At 47.1% G+C, this 18,704-nt stretch overlaps 1 protein-coding gene and 1 long non-coding RNA gene across 10 annotated transcripts in view; one reads left to right on the top strand and one right to left on the bottom strand.

Annotated features, from left to right (window-relative positions):
- The window catches only part of TEAD1 (TEA domain transcription factor 1), a 259,819-nt gene that overhangs the window by 135,318 nt on the left and 105,797 nt on the right, over positions 1–18,704 (bottom strand). The gene's annotated exons all lie outside the window — the stretch shown is intronic.
- LOC122201456 overlaps positions 1–18,704 on the top strand; it is a 38,740-nt gene that overhangs the window by 1,817 nt on the left and 18,219 nt on the right. Inside the window, exons 2-3 of the long non-coding RNA XR_006194175.1 lie at positions 11,832–12,008; positions 15,205–15,363. This is a non-coding gene — a long non-coding RNA (uncharacterized LOC122201456). The remainder of the gene's footprint in view (positions 1–11,831; positions 12,009–15,204; positions 15,364–18,704) is intronic.

Here is an 18,704-nt window from a genome sequence, read left to right as displayed (position 1 = left end):
TCTGATTTATCACTGATGGATTTTCTTGAACACCAAGCTCTGGCTGCCTCAAATGCGGTCTCATCTCTGGAGGTTAAAATTGGTGCCCTGAGACTGAAATGATCTGTTCTGAAGGGCTGACCTTTGAGCTACATCCCGTTAAAACCAAAGATCTATGTTCCCTTCACGAATATTTAAAGTCAAGCGTGAAATACGAGGGGAGCCGAGTGTAACTGCCTCTTTTTACTCCACAGCAACCCCTGAGGGCCTATTTCAGCCCTCTGCCTAATTTCAGCTTACACTAAATGTACCTACATTAAGTAAATGTCAAACTCAACCAAGCTATTCTGTGATCCGTTCTGCCTCCCCAGAACAGAAATCAAACCGGTTTTTATTGTTGTTGTTGTTGGGTTTTTTTTGCCCATCAGAAGCACGGATCAATAAAGCCTGTGAACCACCCACCTTCATTATCCGAGGCAGAATGTGGATTAAGGCATGTTATGATTCTGAATGAAATACAATAATATGATTCTCAGTTTGACTTTGTGGTGATAATGTACATAAACATCTTCAGGAAAGTCCAGCGATCTGGCATTGCTGAAATCCATTTAAGAGTATGAGCTTTTGGAAGAAAACAGGCCCAGACTCAAATCAAGGCTCCCATTCAACTAGCTATTCAACAGGGGCCATCTTCAAAATAAGGACATTAAAACCTATCTCAGAAAGTTATTTGGTGGATTCAATGAATTAAAGTGTCTACCACAGTCCCTAGCCTATGGCAGGTATTCAAGATATTGTAGCTATTAATTAAAGGCCTCCATGAAGTTACCCCTTTTCTTAAAAATGGGGTAAAACTACCAGAGGCTCTAGTTTCTACTCCGGCAGCCCCATTCGCTCAGAAAAGGAGAGGATTTAGTGGCTGGGTTGGGACCTTCCTACCCCACCAAGAACCCAGTTCTGTCCACAATGGCCTTTTCACACCAGCCACCAACTAGAACTTGAGAAGTTTTCGCTAAAGCACAAACTACAGGCATTAGGCCTAATCAAATCAAATCATTTCTGGGATAAGCTCAGTCTTCTCTTGTGAAACCAAGGAGTTAAATTCTTGCTTTGAAGCTGGCAGCTTTTCAAAAGGTTCTAGCCCAGGCCCCTCCCTGCCTGGGTTACATTTCATCAATCACAACCCAAGAGCATCTCACCTCTCCTCACTTCAGCCTCTTTCCTTTGCTCCTTCCAACTGTGCTTCCAGCAAGCTCCATCCATCCATCCATCCATCCATCCATCCATCCATCCATCCATGCATCTATCCACACACTCAACACCTCTGTGCCCGGCACCGTGCTGATACTGAGAAAGATGTAACCTTGACTCCATTAGCAAGGGGTTCTTAGGCCAGTGTGGGATACAGTCAGACGTGCAGGATACTTCTCAATCTATAAGATTAGCCCTGTGCTGGGAGAAGCACATGGTCCTCCGGGGCACAGATGGGGGCAGAGAATGGAGGGTAAGATGCCCCACAGTATTCCCAGAGGAGCAGACCATGCCTCCTGAGGTTCTGCTTCCTTTCTGTACCACCATTCATTTCTATCCCACTCTCTACTGTGTCCATCTATAAGCTGAGCACATCTATACGCTGAGCACCCAAGGAGGGATACTATAGGGAAATGAAGGTGGGGTTGGATGGGCAGGCAGAGGAGGGAAGCTGACTTTACTCAACATTAGGGCATACTCCCTCATTGACACCCAGCTCTACAGCATGGCTTAGGGCCTCCCAGCACTTCTTCAGGCCCCGGGCCTATCTCCAGCACAACAGGAACATAGCTGTGTTTCCTGGCAGTCTCCCGCTCTCCAAGAGAGAGACCTTATCTAATTTATATATCCATCTGGAGCACCTACCATGGTGCGGGGCACATAGCTGCTCCCACACCGCCCTGAACTGAGCTCAGTTGAGGGCATGCAGGTGATTGATGCAAGATCACATAGCTGGGTGGGAGAACTGGATTGGAACCTAGAACTCTGACTCATTCATTCTGGACAGGGGTGACAGTAGTATTTTTGCAGAAGACTATTTAGCTCTGGAAGTACAGGAAGTAGTTATCTTCAGATTTGGGTATTTACATACATCTGGGCTCTCCAGCTTCCAATCTCTCCTTAAAAGCCTCTCACCCAATTCTGTAGACCAGTGCAGGTGACACTGAGAGAACTCCCTTATTAGAAACTGTATTTAATTATTAGCATTAGGTGCGCATTCCCCTGGGGTGCCTGAGTCCAAAGACAGCAAGATAAACCCTGTAAAGCGTTCAATCTTTAGTTACCAAAGAAAAACAACAAAAAATGAATGAATGAATGAATGAATGAATGCCTGGTGGGATCTGACAATCTTGCCTCTTTCAAAAAAATTGCATTCTCAAACCCCTACTTTCACCATCTACGATACAAGTTTGGGATATGAGCAAAAAGACATCATTTTTGAGCCAGGTCAGAAGAACAAAGAATGGGAAGAAAGACAAATAGAGAGGACAGGACTTCCCAAGTCATGAACAGAAGTTGGTGCCGGAAAAGCAAAGGATTAGGAGGACTTGGGTTCAAATTCCAACGTACTAATCGTGTTGAAGTCACAGCCCAGTCTCTTAGCCTCTCTAAGCCACTTACCTCACTTGTTAAATGGAAATTAATAATAACTCTACTCACCACGGCTGTTGGAGTAAGGGAGATAACATGTGAAAAAGCCCTTATAAACTGTAAAGCGCTGTAGGAAATTTTTTTCAGTACGTGTTGAAATGCAGACACACATTCTCTCACACACACACACACACACACACACACACACACAGCTGTTGCCAACCTTAAGAGAGAAATACAGTATAGCCATAACCATAAAAAGGAATGAGAATAATTTATAGGAATTAAAGTTATAGAATCGGACATCTGATTGGGGGAAAAAAAAAGACATTCAGTCACCTTGATAATTATTGGAAAAACAGTCATCATTAAGTGTCTTTTTAAAAATAACTGCCCTGGGGCGCCTGGGTGGCTCAGTAGGTTAAGCGTCCGACTTCGCCTCAGGTCATGATCTCGCAGTCCGTGAGTTTGAGCCCCGCATCGGGTTCTGTGCTGACAGCTCGGAGCCTGGAGCCTGTTTCAGATTCTGGGTCTCCCTCTCTCCGACCCTCCCCCGTTCATGCTTTGTCTCTCTCTGTCTCAAAAATAAATAAACGTTAAAAAAAAATAAAAATAACTGTCCTGAGCTGAGTGTGTGATCGTTCACAACCCCCTCAAACAGCTCTGTGCCCCGATTCCTTATCTGTGAAATGAGGGTAACAATGTTGTGAAATTTAAATGCATTAATATCCATAAGGCATGTAGACTAGACCAATGCCTGGCACATTTCTTTTTTTTTGTAATTTTTTAAAAGATTTTATTTTTAAGTAATCTCTACACCCAACGTAGGGTTCGAACCCACAACCCTGAGATCAAGCATCACATGCTCTACCGACTGCACCAGACATTGCGAACTTGAGAGCCAAGGTAGGCAGGTAGGTAAGCCAAGAAAAAAAAGGCCAGATCAGTCCGTATTCTTCATTTTCCCACCACACCTATTTAGACAGATTCCAACTCCCTCACAGATGAGGGGAGCCTAATGTGACACCTCAAACTTCCCCTGAATGAGTTATTAACAGATAGAGACCAAGTGTTCAAATCTTTCTACTTCAATACAGGACCGGCAAGCAGAATGCCAGATTTTTGTTTTGTTTTGTTTTTCAGGTGGGGAGGTAGGGAGAGGGGGAGAAAAAGGACCAAACAGTCCCCACACTGAGCCTAGATCAACACCGCCCCTGCTGCCCTTGTCGGTGGGACAGTGGGACAGCATGGCCTGGAGACATCCGCCGTAAATCACCACCTCCACAGAAGTTCACGTTCCTTTTATGGCAACAGAGCAGTCAAGGTTTTATAACATTTGTACCAAAGGAGAAACAAGTGTTGATCTGGTGCCAAACTCCACTGTAAATACAAAGTGGTTTTTTTGTTTTTTTTTTAATTGGTAATTACAGATGAGAACTTTACACTTTTGGCATATGCATCGTAGTCATGCTTGGTTTACATATTTGAATAAATATACCCGCCACAGGTTCCAATTTTCTCCCTGCGTTCATGTGACCATAGGCACCGAGTTCCTACTCTGTGCAGAGGAGTCCCCTGGGGAGTGTGTTGGGAGGAGGCGGGGCAGGAGGCGCGCAGGCAGACAGCCAACCCCACACATCCCCCTGAAGGCCACCGCAGAACACCAAGCAAGCCCTGCCCTTAGGGAGCTTCCAGTCTGAGGAAACAGAACACCAGCATACTACAAGTTAGAAGTCAATATAAGTGAATTCAAGACAGTTTACGAAAAGGTGTTAGAGAAGATGAGTACTCTGCAGGTCAGAAGGGAAGCCGGAGGGGTAGCCTAGGTGGCTCCATCGGTTGGGCAGCTGACTTTGGCTCAGATCACAATCTCACAGCTTGTGAGTTCGAGCCCCACGTCGGGCTCTGTGCTGACAGCTTAGAGCCTGGAGCCTGCTTCGGATTCTGTGTCTCCCTCTCTCTGCTCCTTCCCTGCTCATGCTCTTTCTCTCCCTCAAAAGAAACATTGAAAAAAAGAGAGAAGGGAAGATGGAGAAATCAAGGGAGGATAGAGTGGTCAGGAAAGGCACAGTGGAAACGGAACTGGAACCAGGAGTCTTCAAAGACAGGAAAAGCACGGATAGGCAGGGGGAGACAGACAGTCTAGAGGACGGGATGCATCGCCTCCAATCAGCAGCCAGCAGACTTCCACGGGGCTTCACATATGCCAATCACAGAGTGTAGGTGCGGAAGTCAAGTGTGGGGAAACAAAAAATACTGTGGTGAGGGCTGAGGCCACCAAGATGACTGTGGAAGATAAAAGTGGGAATAAAGGTAGAGTTTACATTTTATGCAAAAAAATTTAAGGCACACACACACACACACACACACACACACACACACGGCGGGGGAGGGAGAAGGAAGAGGAGGAAAAGAATTGCAATTTCTATGACAGTAATAGAAATAGGCCATTAGGACTGAGTGGAAGGAATGGTAAGGAACATGGACAAGTGAAAGATGTCCCAGAGGGGAATGAAAGAGTCAGGGACTGAACAAATATCTCACAGGTGAATCAAATGGTAGGGCTAACTAGGAGGTTTCGAACATAAGGGGCTTGGAAAAACAGGAGATTGCACACGATGACACAAAAAAGAAAACAAGGAAGAGAAGTCGGTGGGTTCCATTTGGAGCCTGTGGAGCATTTTGCGGACAAAAGGACATCCATCTGGAAGGGAAACAGCGGTCCTTTGCATAAAGATAGTAGTAAAGTTGACCAAGTGGAGGAAATTCCCAGAAAGAGGAGAATAAAACCCTGAAGATAACCAGTGAGTGGAGTCGAGCAGAAAAAGGCCAGTAAAAGATGACCGAGAAAGCACCCGAGACATCAGGACTACACTGTGGAATTCACAAGAGAGGCGGTCAGGATGAGGGGACGGGTATCCCGGAAATCAAGAAGGCCAAGGAATGAGGGAAGGACACCAGTCCTGCCCACAGAGAGGTTCCCACCATCTCTGAGGACCCCAGCCGGACGACTGCATACACGCCACAGCCAAACCTCAAACTGAACTGGGCTCTCTCCCCACACTCCGGGGATCAGCTGGGGGAAGAAGGACGGATGGGCACTGAGTTTAAGGAGAAAACAGGAGCCAGAGGCTGCGAACATGGTCACCTTCCTTCTCCAGGCCAACGGTGGTGAAGGATTAGAGCTTAAAATGTCACCACTAGAATACCGGTCTCTCCCCCTCACCGCAGCACTAGGTGGTAAGAATTACACTGTAGTCTCAAAACTTCCAAGAACTCATTCGTGTTGGCTGATAGATCAAGACTTACTAAACATCTTAAGCCCTCTACCTCTGTGTCTTTTCCTGGTACCCCAACGTAATACAAGAACTTCTCTCTAAAGGACAAAACTCAGGAAGACAAAACCATGCTGTTTGTGTAGGTCTCTTTTCAATTTAATTCAACAAATGCTGATCGCCTGCTACGTGCTATATCTCCATGCCCCCCTTTCAGGCTCCTGGTCTCAGTAAGTAGGTTGCTACCCTTCACTTGGCATTTGTAAGAGGTAAGATCAGGAAAGAAAAGCAGGGTGGTTTTTCTTTGCTCCAATATTCTGTCTTTGCTGAAATACATCCCCTCCCTGCCAAGTCTCTGTGTTACTAGGGAAATAAAAGGACCACCCTATACAGATAAGATTCTCAACTTAAGTATTGCAGGTTCTTGACATCTTCCAGAAATGAGCACCTCCAGGCCCCAGAGGTTCTCAACTCGACAGTGAATGAGAACTGCCTAGGCAGGTTTTTGGGAAAACAAAAAGCAAACAAAAACAAAACAAAAAAACAAACAAAAAACAATGCCCACTGCCTCATCAGAGAACGCATTCACACCGCCTGGGGTGAGGCTGCTGTCATTGTTTTTGTTTGTGTGCTTGTTTGAAAGCTTCTCAAATAATTCTAATATGCAGTCCGTGTGGAAACGGAGTGAACTAGCCCCCGGTCGCGTGCTTCCCCCAGCTGAGTGTGCACACAGATCCTGGGACCTTGTTAACTGTAGGTTCCGATTCCACAGGTCTGCGGCAGGGCCTGAGAATACACATTTCCCACCAGCTCCGGGATGATGTGAGGTTGCTGGTCCAGGGGGCACAGGCGGGGGAGCAGCAGAGGAGGGGCCAAGGCCTCTGTGCTTTTCATTAGCTCTCCAAGTGATTCTGATGCACCAAAGTTTAGTGGAAAGAGAAGGAATTTGCTTCGGGGTCAAACTGACCTGGGTTACAATCCTGACCCCGACACTTCGTAATAGTGACTCTGGCCAAATTACTGCTCCTCTTGTGACTTGCATCCTTGTACACAACATGAGCATTATGGATTCGAACCGTGTCCCCGAGAAAGTTAGGTTGAAGTCCAAACGCTCGGCACCTCCGAATTTGGCCATATTTGGAAAGAGGATGGAAGCAGATGTGATTCATTAGCTGAGGTCATACCGGAGTAGAGGGAGCCCTTATCACAACGTGACTGGCGTCATTAAAAGAAGGTAGAGTAAAGACAAACTAGGAGCAAACACCACGTGACAAGGGAGGTGGAGACGGAAATGATGCAGCTGCAAGACAAAAGAAGCCAGGGACTTACAGCGACACCAGAAGCTCAGAGGAAGGAGGGGACAGATTCTCTCGCAGAGTCTCAAGAGAGCGTGGCCATACGGACACCTTGACTTTACGCGGTCTGGCCTCCAAGCTGTGAGACAACAAATGTCTGTGGGTTGAAGCCGCCTTGCTCACAGTCCTTTGTTATGCAGGCTTGGCCAACTGACCCCATGCAGCACTGCCATCCACCTGACAGGGCTGCTAGGAGACTGGACCTGGCCACAGCAGAAGGTGCCTGCACCGAGGACCAGATTTCCTTTCCTCACGAGAAGTGCTAGGGAAAAGCACCGGGCGCTGGGCATCCCCCTTTCCAGGAAAAGTAACTGCCTGGAGACGCCTTCCAGCGCCTGGCCTCTCCCAGGGCTTTCACAGCCTGCTGTCCCGGCAGCGGGGCCCATTATGTGTCTGCACACCCGCTCGGGCACCCCCAGTGGGTTGTAGGAGCAGCCCTGCTCTGTCATGAGTGGGAACAATTACAGGCCTGGCTGGGTCCTGGAGGCCCATTCTGGCCCAGTGGGTTCTGACAGGCAGCCGCTGGGCCACACGGCGGGGAAACTCAATGTCAGAGGGCCCTCCTGGAGGGGAACAATCAGCGCTGGGGCAGTATCCACCCTGGCCCTAACCCAGAGAGGGCCTGTCACATGTCCTAAAGGGAGGATTGATTCTAAGCCCCAAATTTTGCAGGACACTCCCAACTCAGTGTACCTTGACTACCTATGAGAGGTGGCTTTTGTACTTTTACATATAGATGTAAAAGTAATAAACAAAGAATGTTTAAAAGTCAATTCCAACTCTGCAGAGAGCAGTTGGCTCTGATATATAAGCCACCACACCCTCAGCCCCATTCGGCCCCATTCACAGATAATCACAAAGGGACCACCATATGCATGAGGATACGGAGATGCATATGGCACAGATCAGGCCTAGAGAAGCTCATGGTCTGGCGGGAGGAGAAAAAATAATTGACAAGCATTTACTGGACGCTTAGAACATGCCGAGCGGATCGTACGTATTGTTCATTTTACCAACACAGCAAACCCAGGATATTGAGACGAAGCAACGTTGCATGATCTATGCAGGGTCACACAGCTGATAAGTAGAAGAGGCACGATTTGAGCTACTGGTTCCAGGTCCTTCCCATCATCCCACAGCTGTTTCCCATCGGATTTGGCCAGAATAAACAAAACATAAGATGGGGTGGGATAGACCAAAGGTCATGGCCACTTCACTCCAAGAGCCCCAACAACGAAATGTCCGCTTCCGTCATCCTATACGGTCATCCCAAACCAATTCTTCAAAGTGGTACAGTGCACATACACCTGGGATACCCTCAAGGCACAGCCTGTGTCCTGATTTTCCCAGTGAGCAAGGCTTCTGAACAGTTGCGGGGAACTCGCAATGAGAAATGAGGCCCCAGAAGTTAGGCGCTCAGCAAGATTTCCATCTACCCCACGGCAACACAACTGCTGGGCTTGAATAAAGAAGTCATCTGAGTTCTCTTTGCATTCATATTCCACACCTGCATGCCTTTTCCCAACAAAGTCTTACCTCACCATGTCAGTGGGTGCCTAAAAATGCTTAAAAAAAAAATGTAATGCACAATCGCTATATCTGCAATACTCATGAGAAGGGTCAACATCCTGCAAACTAATAAGGAAATAATACTGTAACAGAAGAATTGGGGGAAATGTTAAATCGATGATTTATGAAAGAAATGGGAATACACTGTAAACATATACAATTATTTAAGCTCACCTGTAACCACAGAAGTACAAACTGAATTAACAATAAGGTGTTTTCTACCTATCAGAAGAGCAAAGACATTTAAAAAATTAAACACCTGACATTGAGCATGGACTGGGGGAAATGAGCGTTCCACTTCGTTTTTAGTGAGGCGGACACGGAATTTGGCAATATTATCATATAGCTCTTAAAGAAAACAATCTACCCTTTATCTATCCCCTTCCACTTCTTGGAACTGGTCCTAAAGAAAGAATCGCATATATTACTCAAGAGCATTCACTTCAGTTACTTGCAGAAGGGAAAAACTACTCTCGCTGCTTTAAAAACACAAAACAAAACAAAAACAGGCAAATGCCTGAATAAAAGTATTTTACGTGCACAGATACATGCATATATTCGAGGTCATTTTTTAAATAGCTTTCTAGATTTTTCAATGATGTGCAAAAATCTAAACGTATATCGGCACAGAAAGAAAAACAGGACAAATACAGATGATAGGAGTTTGATTTCTTTTATGCTTTTCAATTATTTCTAATGTCAAAATAAGAAAAACAAAAAATGAGTGTGTACCTTAAATCTAAACATTTCCAATTATAACTTCCGCCATTTAAATTTTTTTTTAATGTTTATTTATTTCTGAGACAGAGACAGAGCATGAGTGGGGGAGGGGCAGAGAGAGAGGGAGACACAGAATCCAAAGAAGGCTCCAGGGTCCGAGCTGTCGGCACAGAGCCCAACGTGGGGCTCGAACTCACGGACCGTGAGATCATGACCTGAGCCGAAGTCGGTCGCTCAACCAACTGAGCCAGCCAGGCGCCCCATATAACTTCCACTGTTTAAGATGCAGGGCACTAACACTTAAACATTTATCATGTTCCTGGCATGATCCTTGACTTTATGCTAAACATCTCATTTAATGTTCACAGCAACCATATGCATGCAGCACTACAGCTATTTTAAATATAGAGAGATCGAGAGCCTTGTCTGGAGTTGCTCAGCTAACAGCTAGGCTGTACATATCCAGGCCTGACGTTCTAAAGCCAGGACACTGTTTAATACAGCAATGCAGGGCAGGGGGGGTGGGGGGCGCTGAGAACCATCCTTATTTCCGTTTCAGTGCCCATCACAAGGGCATGAATATACATGGGCTTATATCAAAGGCAGCAATCTTTTTTTTTTTTTTTTTTTGGTAAAGCAGCAAGTTTTCAGATTTGCCTATATTTTTATGTCTGTGCCCAAACCTTTCTCCATGGCACATACAGCACATTTTAAAAGTTTTTCCCCTTTCCTTTCCTGGTTATTCTTGTAATACCCTTGGAACTGTGCCCCTTCCTCCCCAAATATGTGGAATCAGTGACAGCTGCCTGGAGAAAAAAAGGCCCAGAGCAGAGAAGCACTGTTTACCTACCAAACAAAGCCTGATCGAGATCTCCCTTAAAAATGCTCGCTCACTTTTGTCCGATTTCTGTACTCACCAAACAACTTTCCAATCAGTGAGGTGATCTCCAAGTGTTCCCCATGTACTTGGAGTAGTGTCCTGAGCACCTGCTCGACTCCCATCACCCTGCAGCCTGATCTCCCATTGGGGGCACCTCTAGACGATGCCCCCCCACCCTTAGTTTACAGGAACAGCAGAGTCCATGTCTAGCTTGTTTGTTCTTTTGGAATTCCTGCTAGTCCTTTAGCTTCAGGTTTCTGTAATTATACCCTATAGTACATGCAGAAATTTTAGTTCGACTTGCTTTGTGTACAATAAACATTTCAGCTATGTTCTCCAAATAAATAAGGCTGCTTGCCTTGTGCTTGTTATTTTCTCCCTACGGTTATCTCTCTGTATTCTGCCTGTTACTAAAGAAACATTTTCCCCTATTCCATTTTAGTTTTTTTTTTTTTAAGTTTATTTATTTTGAGAGAGAGAGAGAGCACAAGTCGGGGAGGGGCAGAGAGAAGATGAACCAGAATCCCAAGCAGGCTTTGTGCCATCGGCGCAGAGCACGACGTGGGGCTTGAACCCACAAACTGTGAGATCATGACCCGAGCCGAGATCAAGAGTCGGACACTTAAATGACTGAGCTACCCAGGCGCCCCCATTATAGTTTTACTATAGGAAAAACTTGTGTTTCTAATGCAAGACAATAGATGCCTAGAGAACTGGCTTAAGTCAGTTCCAAATCTCAATCAAGAGGCCCTTTCCTTGAGGCTGACACCACCCACTGACTCCTATATGTCACAGACATATCTAAGATGCTCTGCTCCCACGCCCACCCACCTATAACCCGTCATTGTACAGGGCCAGGAAAAAGCCTGCTAATCAGGTATCCCAGTCACCAGAAACCTCTATAAGAAAGACCTGCCCACTCCTGAAACTGACGAGGCCCTTATCAGCACCTTCAAGAGATATCCCATTACTGCCAGAATCTTCCATCAGACCAGGAATTCATCTTCGAAAGCCTGATGCGTTGAGAGCAACTCACACCACAAGAAGGGGTCCCCCCCATGCTGATTACAAGGAATGCAGGAGACCAAAGTCTGGGAGACACCAGACATCTTCAGTTGATAAGGGTTTCTACAGAAGTCTCTACAGGAGACTCCCTGAGTTTGTGTTCTGAAAACACAGACCGAACTTGGGCTGTCCTCTGAAAGTGACAATGACGGAGGCCAAAGCTAGGCATTTCTGAGGCATGAACCCCACAAAACAGACCCAAGAGGAGAGCAGCCATCCCAGGAAAATCTTTATAGTATGTCCCAACACCCAGTCCATATCAGAAACCAAGGCATTCACACAAAGCCTATATGTAAGAATAATACTGCAATAAATATGTGCATGCAAATCTTTGTGTAGACTTATGTTTTCACTTCTCTTGGACAGAGATGTAGAAATGGAATTACTCTGCCTTTCACCTTTTGAGAAACTGCCAGACTGTCTTCCAAAGAGGCTGCACCATTTTACTTTCCCCACCCGCAGTGTATGCAGGTTCCAGCCGTCCCCCGTCCTCGCCAGCACTTACTAGTGTTCGCCTTTCTGACCACAGTCCTCCTAGAGCAGGTATGAAGTGCTATCTCATTGTGGTTTTAATTTGCATTCTCCTAGTGGCTAGTGATGTTGAGCATCTATTCATGTGCTTTCTGGCCATTTATACACTTTCTCTGAAGACATGTCCATTAAGATCCACTGTCAAAATCAGTTAAGTTTGAACTAGTTAGTGAAGATATACAAATGGGCTTCTTTTGAAGTCCTGAGTGTCTGAGATGTTTTGATACTGGGGACATGAAAGGAGCAGAACCTAAGGGAAAACGAGAGTGTCCTCACCTCATGCCCCTTTTGCCACAGCTGAATCGAATTACATGAACAGTCTCTCCTCCCCAGCACAACTCAGGGATGTGGGCAATGTCATCCCCATTTTATAAATGAAGCTATTGTTTCATGAGCACTTACTGTGTCCAAGGGACATGGAGATAAAGACAACAGGCTAATAGCCCCCCACCCCCCAATTCACTGCCCCTTAATAGAGGAAACAAATCCCAAGAGGTAAGCTGACTTGCCCGCCCTCCCTCAACCTGGGTGGCAGAGTCCACATCTTAATGTCTGAGCCCTGGTGTCACAGTCCCCACAGGCCGGGAGCACAAAACCCCGGTTCTCGCCCTGCTTTGAAAAAGGTCCACTGACGATGGGGGGGGTCCTGGAGGGGCAGCAGGGCCCCTCTCTGGGTGCAGGCTCAGCAGGTGCCTCTGTAGGGGTGGGGGCTAACGCAGGGGGCCGTGGGGCTGGCCTTCCCCACACCCAGTCGCTGGACAGATCCCCTGCGGCGGTAATTAGCTGAAACCTGTAGCACGCGCACACACATACACCACCTACACTTAAGACTGGAAGCGGTCACCAGCAATGATGGGTTTAAATAGCAGAGCAAGAGCTTCAACAGCCCTGGCCTGACAGAGGCTGCAAAGCAGCTGGAGGCCACAGCCCCCCACAGGGGTGGCATCTGCTCCTGCGAGCCTGCGGGGTGGGGGCAGTGTCTGTGCACCAGCTGAGACCCAGGAGGGTCCGACTAGGGCGATGCCTGCGTCGGCCCAGCTGAGCCCGCTGCACATCCCAACCCGGCTCGGGCCTCCCGATGCCATGTGCAGCTCTCACTACACACCCACGCTGCAGAAGAGCTGCCCAGGGGACTCTCCACCCGCATCTGTTGGAGCTAATTATCAACCTGGCTGCACAGCCATCTGGAGGGCGATGTCAAGTGTGATGGCACATTCAGCAGGATTCTGAGTTCCCACCTCCCACCTACTGTGAGCCAAACCCCCCTGTCTGCTCCCCCACCTCTCAAGGCATTCAAACGATGCTACCTGCACACCCAAAACTTGAACTTGGGTGGCCTCGGAAATCAAGAAATAACGTAAGTTGTAGAGTCTCCGTCAGCAATGCCAGTAAGAATGATACGGGCCATCACTCCCCGAGAGCTCACTATGCTGGCCAAGGACCCGATGTGAGTCACCCACTTAACAGGCAAAACCACTCCATGAGGCTGGTTTCAAGACTCCCATTTTACAGACAGAAAACTAAAGCTTAGAGATGGCCAAGTCCTATAGCTAGAAATGCTAATGCTAGATCTTTCTAATCCTAAAGTGAATGCGCATCTAGGCTGTAATGCAAACTGGCGTGGCAAAAATCTCAATTTATCATGGTTGGGACTCAATTACGTTAAAGTGGTTTACAATGGATTTTAGTCCCTGCTTAAGGACGTAGCTAAACTCGCTCAAACAGGCTTGGTCTAAAATGCCTTTTTTTTAATGTTTATTTTTGACAGGGAGAGAGACAGAGTATGGGTGCCCCATCAAAGGCCTTCTTTTTAAATGCACAATTTACATACCTGTGTTTTACTGCTCATTGAATTTTACCTGATGCTTTTTACAGTGGTCAGCCCTGAGATTCTGTTTTCTTAGTACCCATCTCATGACCTGGCACGGGACAGCCCCTCAAAAAAGCCTGCTTAGTTCTTACTTTAAATATTGGCTTGAGGGGCACCTGGGTGGCTCAGTCAAACGTCTGACTCTTGGTTTCAGCTCAGGTTACGATCTCACAGTTTGTGAGTTTGAGCCCCACATCGAGCTCTGTGCTCACAGCACAGAGCCTGCTTGGGATTCTCTGCCTCCCTCCCTTTCTGCTCCTTCCCCGTACATGCGTGCTCTCTCTCAGTCTCTCTAAAAATAAATAAACAAACATTTAAAACAAAAAATATATGTATAAATATTGATTTGGTCTTGATGTTTTCTTCACAACTCTGGTAAAAGAATCCATTTTCACATTTGATATGTCTGTCTACACTACACATTTTGTAATGTTCATTTATTCATTTTGAGAGAGAGAGAGAGTGCACGTGAGCTGGGGAGAAGCAGAGACAGAGAGGGAGAGAGAGAATCCCAAGCAGGCTCCGCACTGTCAGCTCTAGCCCACAAACCATGAGATCACGACCTGAGCTGAAATCAAGAGTCTGACACTTAACTGAGCCACTCAGGCGCCTCTGCATTACCTTTTTTAAAGTGCTTCCTTTTTGCATCTTCTCAAATAAACCTTATGGATATATGTAAAAATTTAAATATTTATTAATAATATTACTCAGCAAAGTTAATTTACTCAGCAAAGTTAATTTACCACTATGGTCTTCTGTAAGTCATCAGGCTTGTTAAAGATACTTAGAAAATATTTGCTACTCCTTTTAGAATTATAATTCTCATCCCCCAAATTGGCTAACACTTAAAATGATCCCATTTACTTAAAAGTCTAGGTTTTACAGCCTCAGTATTTTTTTCCAAAGAACATAAATATTTTATAAAAATAAATTGCTGGGGCACCTGGGTGTCTCTGTTGATTCAGCGTCTGACTCTTGATTTTGGGCTCAGATCATGATCGCAGGGTTTGTGAGTTCGAGCCCTGAGTTGGGCTCCGTGCTGACAGCGCAGAGGCTGATAGGAATTCTCTCTCCCCCTCTCAATGCTCCTCTCAATGTCCCTCCCCACCCCTCCCACACCACCCCTGGGTGCCCATGTGCTCTCTCTCAAGATAAATAAATACATTTGAAAATAAATTAATAAATTAATAAATTAATTAATTGTATATATGCCTTAGTGTCAAGGTCAATGTGAAGTCTGTTGGCTTTTTTTCCTCCATTTTTAAATCAGACTTCAGCCCAGTAAAGTGTAAGAAAGCTGCAAACTATGATCAGCTCACTCTTCCCTTTCCTTTTCAGAGACTGGAAACAAAAGACATGCTTTCAAGCTCTTCGAGACCTCAAAAAAATTTCAATTTATTTAGTCCAAAGAAAAATGACTTCCTTCAACACCAACAAAAACTCATGTATTTTGGAATTGTATTTTATCTGGAACTTCAGATGTGTAAACGGTGTCCGGTAAGTCATTCCTCTAAAGCTTAATAAGAAACATTTGGAACTGTCCCTCGAACCAGGTATTATCACACAGGGGTTGAAAACACGTACAGATAATCACAACACTTCCCTCCCCTTGTTTAGGAGGAATGCGTCATTCAAATGGAGAAGACAGAAAGGAGAGAAAAAGGCAAAGATCCTATAAAGTGTTGCTGAGTCCTGGTAGCAACGACTTTTTATTCTAAATGACATGCACACCTCAAGTCCCACAGCCCACCTCTGCAGGCGAGGTGACAGAACAGGACCCCAGGCCAGCTTTTGGCGTGATCTCCACCAACTGCCAGTGACTCCTAAAACCCCATCAGATCAGGGGCACCTGGGTGGCTCAGCAGGGTTAAGTGTCCAACGCTTGATTACGGCTCAGGTCATGACTGCACGGTTTATGGGATGGATCTCTGTGTCGGGCTCCATGCTGAGCATGGAACGTGCTTAAGATTCTCTCTCTCTCTCTCTCTCTCTCTCTCTCTCTCATCCCCTCTGCCCCTCCCCTGCCCTCGTACATGCACATGTACATGCACACACTCTCTCTCAAAACCAAAAATAAAATAAAACCTCATCGGCTCAGTATAACACTGTATGTTAACCATACTGTAATTTAAAACAACAGAACAGGGGCGCCTGGGTGGCTCAGTTGGTTAAGCAACCGACCGTGACTCAGGTCATGATCTCACAGTGTGTGGGTTCGAGCCCCGCGTCAGGCTCTGTGCTGACAGCTCAGAACCTGGAGCCTGCTTCGGATTCTGTGTCTCCCTCTCTCTCTGCCCCTCTCCAACTTGTGCTCTGTCTCTCTCTGTCTCTCTTTGTCTCTCTCTCTCTCTCAAAAATAAATAAACAACAAAAAAAAAAGAAAACAGAACAAAATCCTTATCAGATCACATCCCCACCCTGCTCAATACCCTCTCCAAAGGCCTCCTGGGTCCTTACAGAGGCCCCTCCACAAGCTCTACTCCCTGACCTCACTGGCTCCGCTTCCACACTCTCCCTCCTCACTGACGTGGCTCCAGCCACACTGGTCCTCACGGCTCCTCAAACGCACCGGGCACACCAGGGCTTGAAGTGTGCGTCGCCTGAGGCCTGGGATGCTCTTCCCCTAAAACGTCTGTTTGGCCTATCCCCTCAAACCCTTACCCAGGTGTGAATCCTCTCCCCACGCCCCCTCCCATCCTCCCTTCTCACCTTATTTTCCACTTTCCCACTGTCACCATCCAACATCCTTATGTCTCTTCCTTATCATCTACTGCCCGCACTAGACGAAAGCCCCAGGAGGTCAGGAACTCCTGTTGTCTCTCGCTCAATGAAAACCCCCAGTGCCTACAACAGCATCTGACGTGTCAGTTGGGACTCAATAAATACCTGTTGAGTGAAGGCAGAACTGTGAATGATTACCCCACGTTCCAGAAGCAAGCAAAATCTGGCCAGATACTACTAAGACTGTCATGTATAGAATACAATTATGGCGTGGGATATACCTATACAAGAAAAATTAGTCTTGGGGCGCCTGGGTGGCTCAGTTGGTTGAGCGTGCAACTTCGGCTCAGGTCATGATCTCACGGTTCAAGAGTTTGAGCCCCGCATCAGGCTCTGCTGTCAGTGCAGATGCTGTCCCTCCCTCTCTGCCCCTCACCTACCCGTGCTCTCTCCCTCTCTCTAAGATAAATAAACTTAAAAAAAAAATTAGTCTTTACCTGCAATTCGAATTTAAAAGAGTGCTCTGTATTTTTGTTTGCCAAATCTGGCAACCCTACTCCTCACTCCAAAATGGTCAAATCCAGGCCATCCAGGTCACCTGGGCAAGGCAGATGTTCAAGGACACAGTGAGAAGACCAAATGAGAAGCCATCTCCTTTCCTCGGACCTTCTTCGCTCAGGCCCCATGGAGATCTGGGTTCTTCCAGCTTTGCGTAGAAATGCGGGCCCATGCAGGCTGAGGAGTCCCCCGGACAGAGCTCTCATCACCTCCTTGACTCTCAAAAAGGAACACCTTCTCTTCCTAAACCCCTATTTGGCCTCGTCTCAGAGAGGCCCAGATGCTCACGTCCCTCCCACCCTCCTCTGTAACATACTTCCAGGAAACACACTTCTAAGTTTCTCCTGTGCTGGGCCTTCCAACGTGGGAGATCCCTGAGGCTTCTGTTATGCAGACCAAATCTCAAAGGATGGAGATCTGTAAGTCCCTGGCACCCAAATCACATGGGTCATGGGGTGTAGGGGAGGTGGGACCACTTCGGGGGGTACATTAAGAACTGAGCCCAAAGTGAAAGCACAGAGAAGAAGATCACATATCCTGGTTTGCCTGAAAGGTCTCAGTTTATTTCTGTTTCCCTGGTGTTATTCTTAATACTGCCCCATTTTATTCTCTCAAGTGTTTTAGTTCGGACATTCAAATACATGGCATCTTAGGCAACTGGGAATGACCTCTGCACCCTGGAACCCGGGATCAGTGGGACGGGAGGGAACAGCCATGTAGGAGCAGCTGTGACCACGCCTGGCCAGCTGGCCCCCAGAACTGGAACTGGGGAAAGGGCATCTCTGGGCCAGCTTCAAGTATAAAAACCAAGGACACCAGACCCCTCCAGTTCAGGGTTCTAGAAGAGCAGACAGAAGAGGCCCTTGCCTTCCCCTCAGCTCCCCTCCCACCCCGGTCAGCACAGAGCACATTCAGGCCCACACGTCCCCCGCGGCGCCCAGGCTCAGGCTACCAGGAGCCCAGTCCTGGTTCAGAGAGAGGGCAGGCCCTGCTTCTGACAGGTCACGCTTACTGTCCCTGGGCTCTCCGGGCCAGCCCCAAGAGAGCAAGCTGAAGCAGACTCTGAAAGGAGGCACTTCTACCCCACAGGAGCCACAGTTAAGGGTGGGGGGCTGATTCCTTGCAACGCAAAGGACCGCAAGGGTCCCAGCAATGCTCCCCGGGAGCCTGGGAGGAAGGAAATCACACATCAGATCCAGACCAGATCTGGTTTAGGTTAAACGAAGGAGCTGAACAAGGATCAGGGTCTAACCCATTAACTCACCCTAGGGAGCCACAGAGTAGAACGTGTCTACAGACTCAGCACCCCATGAACCCACAGGAAAAGTACCCATCAACACACCGAGAAGAGACAAACTTCAAGACTTCAACATACTTAGTACAATAAACACGCAGGCATTCGGGCTCCCCGGCTCCAGCACTTGTAAGGTTTCACGTGACAAGCAGGATGCTCAGTAAGAAGACGGACACACAAGCGTGAGCTGGGGCCTGACTCTTACGGCTGCAATGGTTCTCACTGAGACCTTCCTTTCTTTAGTCCTTTCTCCTCTCTGTCTCCT

This window comes from Panthera leo, chromosome D1 (assembly GCF_018350215.1).
Source record: "Panthera leo isolate Ple1 chromosome D1, P.leo_Ple1_pat1.1, whole genome shotgun sequence".
Classification (NCBI taxonomy): Eukaryota; Metazoa; Chordata; class Mammalia; order Carnivora; family Felidae; genus Panthera; species Panthera leo.
Note: the sequence above shows the minus strand (reverse complement) of the source record. Positions and strands in the feature narration are given on the sequence as shown.